Here is a 13,932-nt window from a genome sequence, read left to right on the forward strand (position 1 = left end):
TTGGTTTCTGCTGAAATGGGGAAGAAGATGAGCCCTGGGCTCATTTATTTGACGGGTTCGATTGGGCTCACGGGTTCAGTTTGGACCCGGTCCAACCGGTTTGGCCAATCTTAAGCCAAATTCTTTGAAATTAGTGTCAAAATTCTCGTTTTAAAGAGCTCTATCCTATTTTAATATAAAATTTTCATTTTTAATTTTTCTTATTAAAATTCAATTTATTGACTAATTATGTGCTAATTTAGCGAGGTTTACATATAATAATAATTATATTATTAAATTTGAGTTAGTATAATAATAAAAAATAAATAAATAAACTAAAAAATAGTGATAATTTTTATTATATTAGTTAATAATTAAATTGAAACTTAGTTTTTTAATTAAATACAGCTTAAATTATTAGTAATTTTTAAAAAATTATTTAAGATAAAAAAATATATTATTTACATATTAATATACTATATTAATATTTATTATTAAAATGGTCTTGATTATAGTAATTATTTGGTTAAAAATTTTATTTATACCATAAAAACTATAATAAGTAGACTTAATAGTTAAATATGAGATAATAAAAAATAAAATAATTATTTAAAAATATATATAGAAAAATAATATTCTCATGTTAAAAATAAAAAATATTATTAATTATTATTTTTATTATTTTGAATATTATACTCTATGTATGAAATTATCTTTTTATTATTTTAAATACTATAATAAATGATTGTGTGTATTTTTCTAGTTTTTATCAACATGTATAAATAGTTCTAATTTAAAATTTTAAATATATCTAAACCAATTTGGGTTGGTCGAGTAAATAGTTTAGTCGTCCACTTAAATAAGTGTTGTTGGGAGTTCGAATTTCGTCTTGTATTAACAACTCATTGACCAATTGCAAACTCGTAGGTAGCATTTGTTCTGAAGTATTAAGACAGAGACCGAGAGACTGAGACTCATTATCATGTTTGTTGGTTAAGACTGGTACTAAGATTTCTGTCTTTGTCTCCAAAATTTCAGTATTTCACACAGGGGACTAAAATTTCTAGAGATGGAGACTGAAACTTTAATAACATTTTATACCTAAAATACCCTCATTTCAATTAATTAATTTCAATTTTACCCTTTGTGCAAATTAAATTAGAGTTTCATTCTTATTTCAATTTTTGTCTCTGATTTTGCACCAAATAGAATACTGAGATTTATTTCAATCTCTATCTCTTAGTCTCTGTCTCTCCGTCTCCGTCTTTCTATCTCTGTCTCTCCACCAAACACTACCATATAGAACTCAAATTCATGACGGATTAGTTCATAACTTGTTGGCTATTGTGGGAAGCAAAAAAATAAAATATATCTATACTTAAATTTTATTATATTTTTGTCCCCATTATAAAATTTGTCTGGCTCCGTCACTAAGTTACGAAGAAGTTTAAAATTCAAAACTTTGTTATTTTATTAGCGTACTTTAAAATTCAAAATTCTGTTAGTTTATTTTGTTTTTGTGTTTTTGTGTATCATTCTTCTCTATTTTAAATTGAATAAGAAAGACAGTTATATTTACGTATTCTTTTAATTTTATTACGTACTCTCCCAATTTTATTAAATACTTTAATAATTTATTTGGATCAGGACATATAATGGCAGAAAGATTTTTGGATTTTGTAAGATTAATAGAACGGCTTATTTATCTCGACTGTTTTACTATTGTAAGCGACAAGACTTTGTTATTGTTGTTATTATTTTGTTAGTTTATTTTATTTTTATGTATCATTTTTTCTATTTTAAATTGAATAAAAAAATACAGTATTCTTTATGTACTTTCTTAATTTTATTAGGTACTCTTTTAATTCTATTAAATAATTTGATAATTTTATTGGATTATATAATGGTAGCAAGATTTTCGGATTTTGTAAGGTCAATAAAACGGCTTATCTACCTTAACTGTTTTACTATTGTAAACGATAAGATTTTATCATTGTTGTTGTGTTGTTAATAGATTTTCTATTAATTCAATTTTAATATTTTTTTGTTTCTAGGTTCGTCCCCTTAAGAAGAACGGAGTGCCCCCAAAAGCAAGCTGAGGCATTAACGGAAGCTATGATGGACGTTCTCACTTATACAACAGATAATATTTGGCACTCAATCACGAAAAAAGGTAAGTTATTTAATTTTTACCTGCTTTCTAGTTTATTCATTAGTTTATTATTATTATTTTTTCTTTCTTTGTCTTTGAAAAGTGAAAAATTGTCTAATTTTAAACTAAGTTAAATTTGACAACATTTTAACTTTAAACTAAATTAAAATTGATAATATTTAGGTAAAAATTTTTTGTTTGCACCGAATGGATTGACAATTTTTTTTACAAATTTCTTTCATAATTTAGAGAGAATTTATAATTGAGATACAACAACAAATGAACAGACTTACTAGTGAGATGAAGTCTGAATAAAATAGAATTTGATTAAATATGTTATGAGTATGGCGGTGTCCCTTACTGGGATTATTTTTATAATAAATTAAAAAAAATATTTCAACTTTAAATATTAATATATGCTTAATTGACTAATTTAAATTATTTCATATAAATTATTTTAAATTTTTTTAAATAATTGGTTGATTCAAATTTTTAAGTTTGGACAATGACAATAATTATTATTATCTTTAGAGTACATAAGAGTATACAAAGAGTACATAGAAGTATATAAAAACATAAGAATAAGTCATAATTTTTTTTTAAAAAAATAATGATTTTTTTAATTTATAATAAAAAAATCATGCTCAAATATAGTTTATTTTTATGTACTTTAATGTAATTTATTAATATTATAGAGTTTGTTAGGGTGCAATGAATTTTTTCAAATACATATACTGATATTTAAAATTAAAATAATATTTTTAATTTATTATAAAAATAATCTCCCTCCCTGCCCTTAGACTTACATACTTAAGTTGGAAAAATATTAGAAGGTTAGCAGGATGTTAGATAATTAACAAGCTTATTCTAGTGTACAAATTATCAATAATTTTATTTTATATCGATAATGTTGGAAAAGTTTGCTATGTTAATTAGGATGTTTGCGGTGTGGTTTGGTTCAGTTTTAAAAAAAAATCATCTAATTCGAATGCTTAATTTATGTGCGGTACAGTTTGGATTGGATGAATTTTTTTTAGAAATTTGATCCGATCCGACTACAAGCAGTTTAGATCGGTTTGGATTTGTGGTTTTTTAAATAAAATAATTAAATACATATAACCAATCTCATCATCAAATTTTAAATAACCAACAATGACATAACAAGTCTTAACAATATCTGAAAAAGCTAACGATAGCATAATAATAGAAATAAAATTATAGGTTAATTAAAATAAAAAAATAAATAATATTTTGAACATAAAATATTTATTAAATAATAATAATATATGAATAATAGAAAAATGTATAACAAATTGAACATGTTATAAGTATAATTATAAATATAATAATAAAATAATAATATTATAGCATATTGTGCGGTTTGGATTGGATGTGATCGGTTATGAAAAATATATTCGAAATCCAATCTGATCCGGCGGTTTGTAAAAGATAAAATCCAATCAAATCTGAAATAGTGCGGTTTTAATCAATTTTTGGTTTGAATTAAATTGGATGAGCGGTTTAATTTGGATCGATTTAAATTTGATTACCCCTGGTGTTAATGATATTCTAATTGTTGTATAAGTAAACTGTAATGAAATATATGAAGTTAGGTAATTTTAACGTCAGTGACCCTCAAGTTACAATATTAATGAAGAGTTGAATTAATCTTTCTATTTCTTTAATATTTTCATTAAAACAAAAATTAAAAAATAGTTTTATAAGCTATGCATTTTTCACTCATTTTTAAAATAAATAGACACCAAAAATAAAATACCCATTTCAGTTAAAATAAAAATAATATTTCTAAATTATAATTAGAATTATTTCCTGTAGTATATGTTAAAATAATCTGTTTGATAATAAAGGACATAAATAAGTTCTAGATTTTATAAGAAATTTAAATTGTTAGAATATACTCTAATTTTTTCGTTAGCAATATAGCATATAGCTGTATATAATAATTAAAAAAGTTTATTTATCGATTATCACTAAATTATAATTTAATATTATGTCATGGGTAAAAATAACTCATTATTCAATAGATTATAACCAATTTGAAAGTGAATTTTAAATCTTGATTAAATAAGAAATATTAGACTCTTATATTAAAAAAGGTACTGTAAAAATTTTAAAATGTGAATCAACAAAAGTAATATTGTTGATTTGGAAAAAAATTATACTACAAAAAAGATTTATTTGGTGTCAAAAATTGATGAGGATGTAGTTTGAATCTAAATCTTTTTTACACTATATACTCTTTTTGTTGCTAAATTATGATATTTTTGTTATTTTATATGCTAATTATTAATCATACAATAAAATTATTATAATAATTTTTTAGATATCATTGTAATTTACATGCACTTCTATTTAAATTAATTATATTTTTTATTATTTATAATTATTAATATAAATATTATTAAATATGTATAAATAAAAATATCAAATTTTTATTAATTACAATATAAATTTTTTATGATTATATGATATTTATTAATATTATCTTTCAATAAATACTATAATATATAATCATATAATAAATAAAAAAATAGTTTAATATAAAAATAAAATTAAACAAATCTTTATCATGAAAAAATTTTACAATTTTAATTTATATACTTATTTAATAATAATCGAATTATAACTTGTTGATTATAATTTATTGAAACTTAATTATTTTTAAAATATTAGTTAAGATATGTGTTTTAAATTTTAATTTATGTTTTTTATTATTTTATATCTTTTATTTATATAGAACCGATTTTATTGATTTAATTAGTAACTCATCAATTGAACCAATGAATCAATGAACCAATAGTTTAATCGGTTCAATTTTTACAACTATGATAACAATCCTATCATTTAATAACATAGATCACTTGATAATAAGGTATTTAATTTTAAAAAACTTTTATTAAAGAGTTAAAAATTATCATTTCTAAAAAAAATTACAAAATTTGCTATTAATAATAAACCTATTAACAAATGCCTTTTGTGACACTTTTTCAGATGAATTTTTTTTGTTAAGCTTAGAAATACATAATGATAATATGTTAACAAGATTTTAGTTATAAAGTTTAACCATATATATCCGATAATTGATATATTAATACTACAAAGTTATCCAAACTAATATCATTACTATTATAATTAAATTGATTTAATTTTTATGTATTCTAATGTAATGCAAATAATATAAAACTATAATACCATTATAGAAATATTTTTAAAAGTGTGGTTGTTAATTGTGAACATTAAAAAATAATAAATTTTATAATTTGGTTTAAAATTTAAAATTTTATCCCCTAATTAATTATGAGATATATAAATTAATGTTAATCAATTAATACAAATATTTGTGTGTTTTTTAAAATCTGTATTTCCAAAAGCCGCTAGCATAATCCTATCTACCTCATTCCTCTAATCAAATGCTTAACTAACTAATGGTAATAAAATATTCTAGCAAGATATTTTTCTAACTTACAGCACTCTTGTATCATCATATACATGTGTCACTTAGATTGTGACTAAAATAGAATCTCTATAAAATGTGTATAAATTTAAATCTGTACGTTATAATTGACCTACTTAATAATAATGTGTATATGACTGTTCATTTTGATACCATTTGTATACTGTAATGGCCTGGCCCAGGTCACCACGGGTCAACCCGACCCAATGAGTACCCGACCCGAGCGGTCAGGCACATGCAGCTCACTACGCGATCCGGACACGCGTCCCTGACAACTCTCCACTGCAGCTGTGAGGAAACTTCGAGGAAGGTGGGCCTGTCCTTGTAGGGCCCACCTCTGACACGATATAAATGGGGAAGGACCTGCCCTTTTCCCAAGGTACGTCACTTTTACACCTATCATATTCCCCACCTGCACACTAACTGACTTGAGCGTCGGAGTGTCTTTGCAGGTGGCACCCCCTCTCTTTCCTCCCATAACGAGAGCTCGGCTACCCGGCAGATCCAAGCCCAACACTACCACGATTGACGCGTTATCACCCCCTCAAAGGATCACCCGACTTGTCCGGCAACCGACAACCAAACATTGGCGCCATCTGTGGGGAATAACGCTTGAATGGAAGTCGCGCTGGGTCCCGGAGACCAAGCTCGAGGAGCCGGAGCGGAGGGGACAGCCTCCGTCGCCTCGCTAAGGGGGCGGCGGAGGTCCCCCCGACAACACACAGAACAGCGCACGAGGACACGACCCTTCGGGGGAACGGGCGGCGACAGCGCCATAATAATGCAGGAGCTACGCCATAGGGTCCAGAACCTAGAACGACAGTTGGCCGACCGGGAGCGGGACGGACGAACCACCGATCCCAGCTACACCCCATCCCCCGAAAGCGAAGAGGAAGACTCCCACCGAAGCCGCCCGCGGCGTACCTCCGCATCCCGAACGGAAGCGGAGAGCACGCGCGAGGAATCACCCATCCCGAGAAGACGAAATGACACGATCATCTACTCCCGGGGAAGGTCAACTCGCCGAGCTGCGCGAGATCGCGAAGACGGGGACGGGAGATCCGCGAGGACACGACAACCTGTGATAATGGGTGCCACCCCATTCCACCGATCTATCCTCGAAGTCCGGTTGCCGAAACACTTCGACAAACCAACGGACATGAGGTACGACGGAACTCAAGACCCTCTAGAACACCTCACGGCCTTCGAGGCCAGGATGAATCTGGAGGGGGTAGGGGACGAGGTAAGATGCCGTGCCTTCCCGGTAACCTTAGCGGGACCCGCGATCAGGTGGTTTAACGGCCTTCCACAGGGGTCCATCTACAGCTTCTCGGACATCAGCCGCGCGTTCCTGGCCCAATTTACAACACGAATAGCAAAGGCAAAGCACCCGATCAACCTTCTGGGGGTAACCCAGAGACAAGGAGAGCCGACCAGGAGGTACCTAGATCAGTTCAACGACGAATGCCTGGAAATCGTCGGCTTAACCGATTCGGTGGCCAGTCTTTGCTTAACGAACGGCCTCCTCAACGAGAACTTCCGAAAACATCTTACCACGAAACCGGTTTGGACGATGCACGAGATCCAGACGGTAGCCAAAGAGTACATAAATGACGAGGAAGTCAGCCGAGTTGTGGCTGCCAACAAACGGCAGTCCAGCTACAATCAACCCCGGCAACACGGGAACGGGGATAGGCCAAAGGAACAAACCAGGGAAGAGGCGCCAAGCAAGACACCAAGGATATTCCCCCGAGTCGGGAAATTCACCAACTACACCCCACTCACGCTTCCCATCGTAGAAGTATACCAACAAATAGCCGAGAAAGGAATCCTGCCGAAGGCCCGACCACTCAAGGACCGCACTGGAGGGAACAAAAACCTCTATTGCGATTACCATAAAGGTTACGGTCACCTAACGCAGGACTGTTTTGACCTAAAGGATGCACTAGAACAAGCGATAAGGGAAGGTAAACTAGCAGCATTCTCCCACCTTATCAGGGAGCCAAGGAGACGTTATCGCAACCAAGGCGAAGAAGGCAAAACCCGTTCGGCGAAGCGGCGACAAGAGCCAGAAGGCGGAGATCACGGCCTCACTGTGATAAACGTAGTGACGGCCAAAAACGCCGCACCAAGATCCAGATCCGCACACAAGAAAGACGCAAAGATACTGTCGATCTCCTCCTCATCGATGCGAAACTCTAAGAAGCCTCCACTCGTCTCCTTCGGCCCAGAAGACCAATGGTTCGACGACGTCCCGGAAAATCCACCCATGGTCATCACGGCCAGAGTGGGAACCGGTCTCGTCAAACGCATCCTTGTTGATACGGGGGCGGACTCGAACATCATGTTCCGCAATGTATTCGACGCACTGGGACTAAGGGATGCCGATCTGACGACTCACCAACACGGGGTCATTGGGCTGGGGGACCATTTCATCAAACCAGACGGAGTAATATCCCTGCCAATCTCAGTGGGACAATCCCAGGGCCGAAGATCGGCGATGGCCGAGTTCGTGATCCTCCGAGACTCCACCGGCTATAATATCATCCTGGGAAGAAAGACGATCAACGATTTCGAGGCCATAATCAATACAAAGCTGCTAGTCATGAAGTTTGTTACCGATGACGGATCTATAGGGTCCGAAAGAGGAGACCTCGAGACGGCGGTCGCTTGCGACAATGCCAGCCTCTCCTTAAGAAAGAAGTCCAAGGAGGCGTCCGGCGTGTTCCTAGCCGACCTAGATGCCAGAGTAGACGACAAACCCAGACCGGAACCAGAAGGAGATCTGGAGAAGTTCATGATTGGCGACGAAGAGGAAAGATTCACATTCGTCAATAAGAACCTCCCGCACGAGCTAAAGGAGCCCTTGGTCGAAATGATAAGAGCCAATAGGGACTTGTTTGCCTGGACACCGGCCGACATGCCGGGCATAGACCCAAAAATCATGTCGCATCATTTAGCCGTCAAGGCGGAAGCGCCTCCAGTAGCCCAACGGAGGAGAAAAATGTCGGCGGAGAGGGCAGAGAAGGTGGCCAAGCAGACGGCCAGCCTCCTAGAAGCAGGCTTTATACGAGAAGTAGACTACTCGACATGGCTCTCGAATGTAGTCCTGGTAAAAAAGCACAACGGCAAGTGGAGAATGTGCGTAGACTACTCTGACCTCAACAAAGCTTGTCCAAAGGATTGCTTCCCCCTCCCTAACATAGACGCACTCGTCGATGCTGCGGCGGGATACCGGTATCTGAGCTTCATGGACGCCTACTCCGGTTACAACCAGATACCGATGCACCGTCCTGACGAAGACAAGACGGCGTTCATAACGCCGGGAGGAACTTTCTGCTATAAGGTGATGCCATTCGGCCTAAAAAATGCGGGGGCAACGTACCAAAGGCTAATGAATAGGATATTCCACGACCTCATAGGGAAGACAGTTGAAGTCTACGTGGACGACATCCTCGCGAAAACAACACGACCTGACGATCTCCTGAACGATCTGGCGAGTGTATTTGCGTCCCTCCGACGACATGGCATGAGGCTGAACCCCCTCAAGTGTGCTTTCGCCATGGAAGCTGGGAAATTCCTCGGATTCATGATGACCCAAAGAGGGGTAGAAGCCAACCCGGAGAAGTGCCAAGCGATACTCCAAATGAAGAGCCCAGGCAGTATCAAGGACGTCCAAAGGTTGGCAGGACGGCTGGCCTCATTATCACGGTTTCTCGGAGCGTCGGCAACAAAGGCCTTACCGTTCTTTAACCTCATGATGAAAGGAATAGCGTTCGAATGGACACCCGCATGCGAGGAAGCCTTTCAGCACTTTAAGGAAATCCTGGCGGCACCCCCGGTCCTCGGGAAGCCAAAGGACGGGGAACCATTATACCTTTACCTCGCCATAACAGGAGAAGTCTTGGCCGCAGTTTTGGTACGAGAAGAAGGAAGGATGCAGCAACCAGTCTATTTTGTCAGCAGGGCCCTACAAGGGGCAGAGTTGAGGTATAACAAACTGGAAAAGCTAGCTCTGGCACTCCTGACCTCTTCGCGGAGGTTAAAGCAATACTTCCAAAGTCACCAGATTGTCGTAAGAACGGACCAGGGGATCCGGCAGGTGCTCCAAAAACCCGACTTGGCGGGAAGAATGATGACCTGGTCCATTGAACTTTCCCAATACGACATACGATACGAACCCCGGCAAGCCATCAAGGCGCAGGCGATGGCGGATTTCCTGGTAGAAGTAGCGGGGGATCCGGCCGAAGACACGAACACACGGTGGAAGCTCCATGTTGACGGAGCCTCCAACCAAGCGTTCGGGGGCGCCGGGATCATCCTGGAAAGCCCAGCCGGAGTCGTGTACGAACAGTCAATTAAGTTCGAATTCCCCGTTTCAAATAACCAAGCAGAGTACGAAGTCCTTATAGGAGGCTTAGCTTTAGCAGCAGAAGTCGGGGCAACGAGGTTGGAGATATGCAGCGATTCGCAAATCGTCACCTCCCAAGTGAACGGGAGCTATCAAGCTAGGGACTCCCTGTTGCAGAAATACTTGGAAAAAGTCAAGGACTTGAGCCGAAAGTTTGAAGAAGTCACGATCCAGCACGTTCCAAGAGAAAGGAACATACGGGCAGATCTCTTGTCAAAATTAGCTAGCACCAAACTGGGAGAGGGCAACCGATCTCTAATCCAAGGAAAGATGAAAGAGCCGGCAGTCACACTACACCTCTCGAAGCTAAACCCCTCCTGGCTGGACCCCATCACCGACTTCTTAGAAAACGGCAAGCTCCCCGACCAGACGGATTACGTCCTCAGGGAAGTCCATGAAGGATGTTGCGGCCACCATATAGGAGGCAAGGCCCTAGCGAGGAAGTTAATCCGAGCCGGATATTATTGGCCATCGATGATGGCCGACTCTAGGGAATTTGTTAGGAAGTGCGTCAAGTGCCAAGAAAACGCCAACTTCCATCGTGCGCCAGCCTCTGAGCTCAGCTTGCTAACGTCCTCTCGACCGTTCTCCCAATGGGGAGTCGACCTCTTAGGACCCTTTCCCGTCGGCCCGGGGCAAGTCAAATACCTTATAGTCGCTATCGACTACTACACGAAATGGATAGAGGCCGAACCACTGGCCAGTATATCCTCGTCCAATTGCAGGAAATTCATGTGGAGACAAGTCATAACACGATTTGGTATCCCGGAAGTCGTCATCTCGGATAATGGGACACAGTTCACCGTCAAGAAATTCACAGAATTCCTCGCCGGCCTGGGCATAAAGCAGAGATTCTCCTCGGTGGAACACCCACAGACAAACGGACAGGTCGAGTCCGCAAATAAGATCATCCTGCTAGGGCTCAAGAAGCGGTTGGATAGCAAGAAAGGCGCTTGGGCCGACGAGCTCGCCTCGGTCCTATGGTCCTACCGAACAACGGAGCAGTCCTCCACCAAAGAAACACCCTTTCGACTAACGTACGGGTCAGATGCAGTAATACCCGTAGAGATCGGGGAGCCGAGCCCACGACTACTCCTGAAGGGAGTAGATGAGACTGTCGAGAAGGACCTGATAGAAGAAACCAGGGAAATGGCCCACCTAGCGGAAGCGGCGCTAAAACAAAGAATGGCCTTACGCTACAATGCCAAAGCGCTCAAAAGGAAGTTCGAAGAAAATGACCTCGTCCTGAGGCGTAACGACATCGGCCCATCTACCCCGGGAGAAGGCAAACTGGCAGCAAACTGGGAATGACCATACCGAATCAAAGAGGTAATCGGTAGAGGAGCATACAAGCTAGAAAGACTCAACGGCAAAGAGGTCCCGAGGACATGGAATGCAGATAACTTAAGAAGGTTTTATTCCTAAGCCATTTTTGTAATAGTACTTCAATATCCTTGATTACAATGATTAAACCTGTCCGATTTCCACATGCCATATTTGCCTATGTTATCTCATTATTTCTAACTTTTTGAGCGACCACTATGAGAACAAGGATACACGGCCCCGGGACTGATCACCCCGGGAGCCCCTCAGATCAAAAACGCGATAAACGACCTTAACAAGAAAGAACGCCACAAACGGCAAACACGAGTAAACGGAAACAAAACAACATCAAGTAAAACAAGAAATTAAACATGCGGGCAAATGATCCCATAAACCCATTAACGGGCACCAAAAGTCGCAGTACAAAGGTTCAACAAAAAGAAGAGTTCAATAGTAGAAACATTATTTCTTCGGCATATCAACAACCTTCCCATCCTTGATGGTCTTGAAAACACCAATTGCCGACACGTCGAAGTCCGGGGAAACAATCTTCACTTGAGTTTTGAGGGCATCTTCAGTCATGAAAATTGCGTTCTTGCCCTGCTCCTTGACCTCCTTGTGCTTCCGCTTGAACAACTCGGCCTCCTCCCGAGCAGCCTTGGCGGCCGCCACCGCTTCGTCCCGCTCTTTCTCCAGAGCGGACACCCGACCTTGCGCGGCACTCAATTGGCTCCTCAAAGTCATCTCCTGCTCCGTTAAACGGGATACAGAGGCATCGGCAGTCTTCAATTTCTCCTCTGCCGAAGCAGTCTTTTTCTCGGCGGCGTCAAGCTTATTCCCCGCTTCAACTAACTGATCCTGAAGCGTTTTAACTTGGGTTTTGTACTTGTTGTTGGCATCAACAGCAGATTCAAGCTTCCGACGAAGCGAGGCCATACCAGAAAGTTCAAACTCAGCCTTTCGGGCTATAGCCGCGCCGCGAAGGAGGGTACGGTACATCCACCGAGCCTGCCCCGAGAGGTCGGTGCCATGGAAATGATCCTCCGTGCCCGGAAGCAGCTGGGCATCTATGAACGTCCCAGCGTCAAAATTCCTTTCCATGACAGTCAAAACCCCCTTGGGACTAGACTGCGACCTCTGTCTCTTGGGAGTAGGGATGACGGACAACTCTTCCTCCTCCTCCCGACGTGAGGAAGACGAGTGCCCAGGAATAGGAACCTCTGGAGGAATCGGGGGTGCGGAAGTCGGGGTGGCGGCTTTCGCAGACGCATCGACTTCAGGAGGAGGCATTTCTGGAGGAACCGTCGCCTGCTATCCTCCAGTCTCCTCACCCTCGTCGTCCTGAAGGAAGGTTTGATACAGGTTATCCATGCCGGTCACTTCGGCAGAAAGTCCCACTACATACAACAAATTGAGAAACGAATAAGTTAGTGGAAGCAACAATGAAACATTTAAGCAAGCAACCACACGACAAGAGAAACTCACGGATATAATCTCGGGCGGCCTCCCGATTACCCATAAGGAGGTGTGGATTCACATTGTTTCTCCCAAGAACCGCCCACAATATGTCGGCTACCCGCCGGTCCACAGCCGACATCCCTTTATAAGTAACCTTGATAAAAGGATTAGACCCCGCCCCGAAGCTCCAATACGTCGGGATGAGTCGCTCCTTTTCCAAAGACAACCAAAAAGGGTGACGATCCTTGACCGGGCGGACCTTAAAGTACTTGTCCTTGAACCCGTGGTAGGAGTCCTCGAACAAACCAAAGATCCTCCGGCCTTGGGCGGACCGAAAGGACATGAACCCTTTCTTGTGTTTCCCCTCCTTTGAAGGGTTCGTTAGACTAAAGAAAAAGAGGAAAACGTCGACAGAGATCGGCAGCTCTAAGTACTCGCACACCATCTCGAAGCAGTGGATGGAAGCCCAGCTGTTCGGATGTAATTGAGACGGAGCCACCGAAATTCGATTCAGGAGGCTCATCTGAAAGGGGGAAAAGGGAATGCGAACCCCAACCTGAGTGAACATGGCCTTGTAAAACCAGATCCAATCGGCAACCCGGGGGGCATTAAAATTAATCTCATAAAGCCGCTCGTGAGGGGCAGGGACATAAACATCATAGTTCGCCTCCTCGTCGGTACCCCCACAAAGATACTCGGCCTGGCGAAATTCCGTGAGCTCCTCCTCACCCATCTGATTGGGAGAGTTCCTGAGGTCGGAAACCACCCACGCATACGGGTCATAACCCGCGGCGGAGCTAGAAGCTCGGCTAACAACACGAGGCATACCTACAGTGGGGGCACCGCGCGGTTAGTCCGTGAGGTCGGAAGCCAGGGAAAACCCAAAGAAACCCCACGTGCCATGACCACAAGGGGGACTAAACAAAACCGAGACCAGAACAATGACACAAACCCCCCATGACACACCATAGTCGATAAAAAGAAAATGCAAAGAAAATGCATCCATGAACAACAAGGAAGAGCAAGCACAGGAAAAATGCTCATAACAAACATGCAAACAACCATTGAAGCGGAAGGAAAAAAGGTGGTTACCTGGATGATCGAGAAAATTCAGATAAGGACGAAGCGCACTGG

Source organism: Arachis stenosperma, chromosome 5, assembly GCF_014773155.1.
Source record: "Arachis stenosperma cultivar V10309 chromosome 5, arast.V10309.gnm1.PFL2, whole genome shotgun sequence".
NCBI lineage: Eukaryota > Viridiplantae > Streptophyta > Magnoliopsida > Fabales > Fabaceae > Arachis > Arachis stenosperma.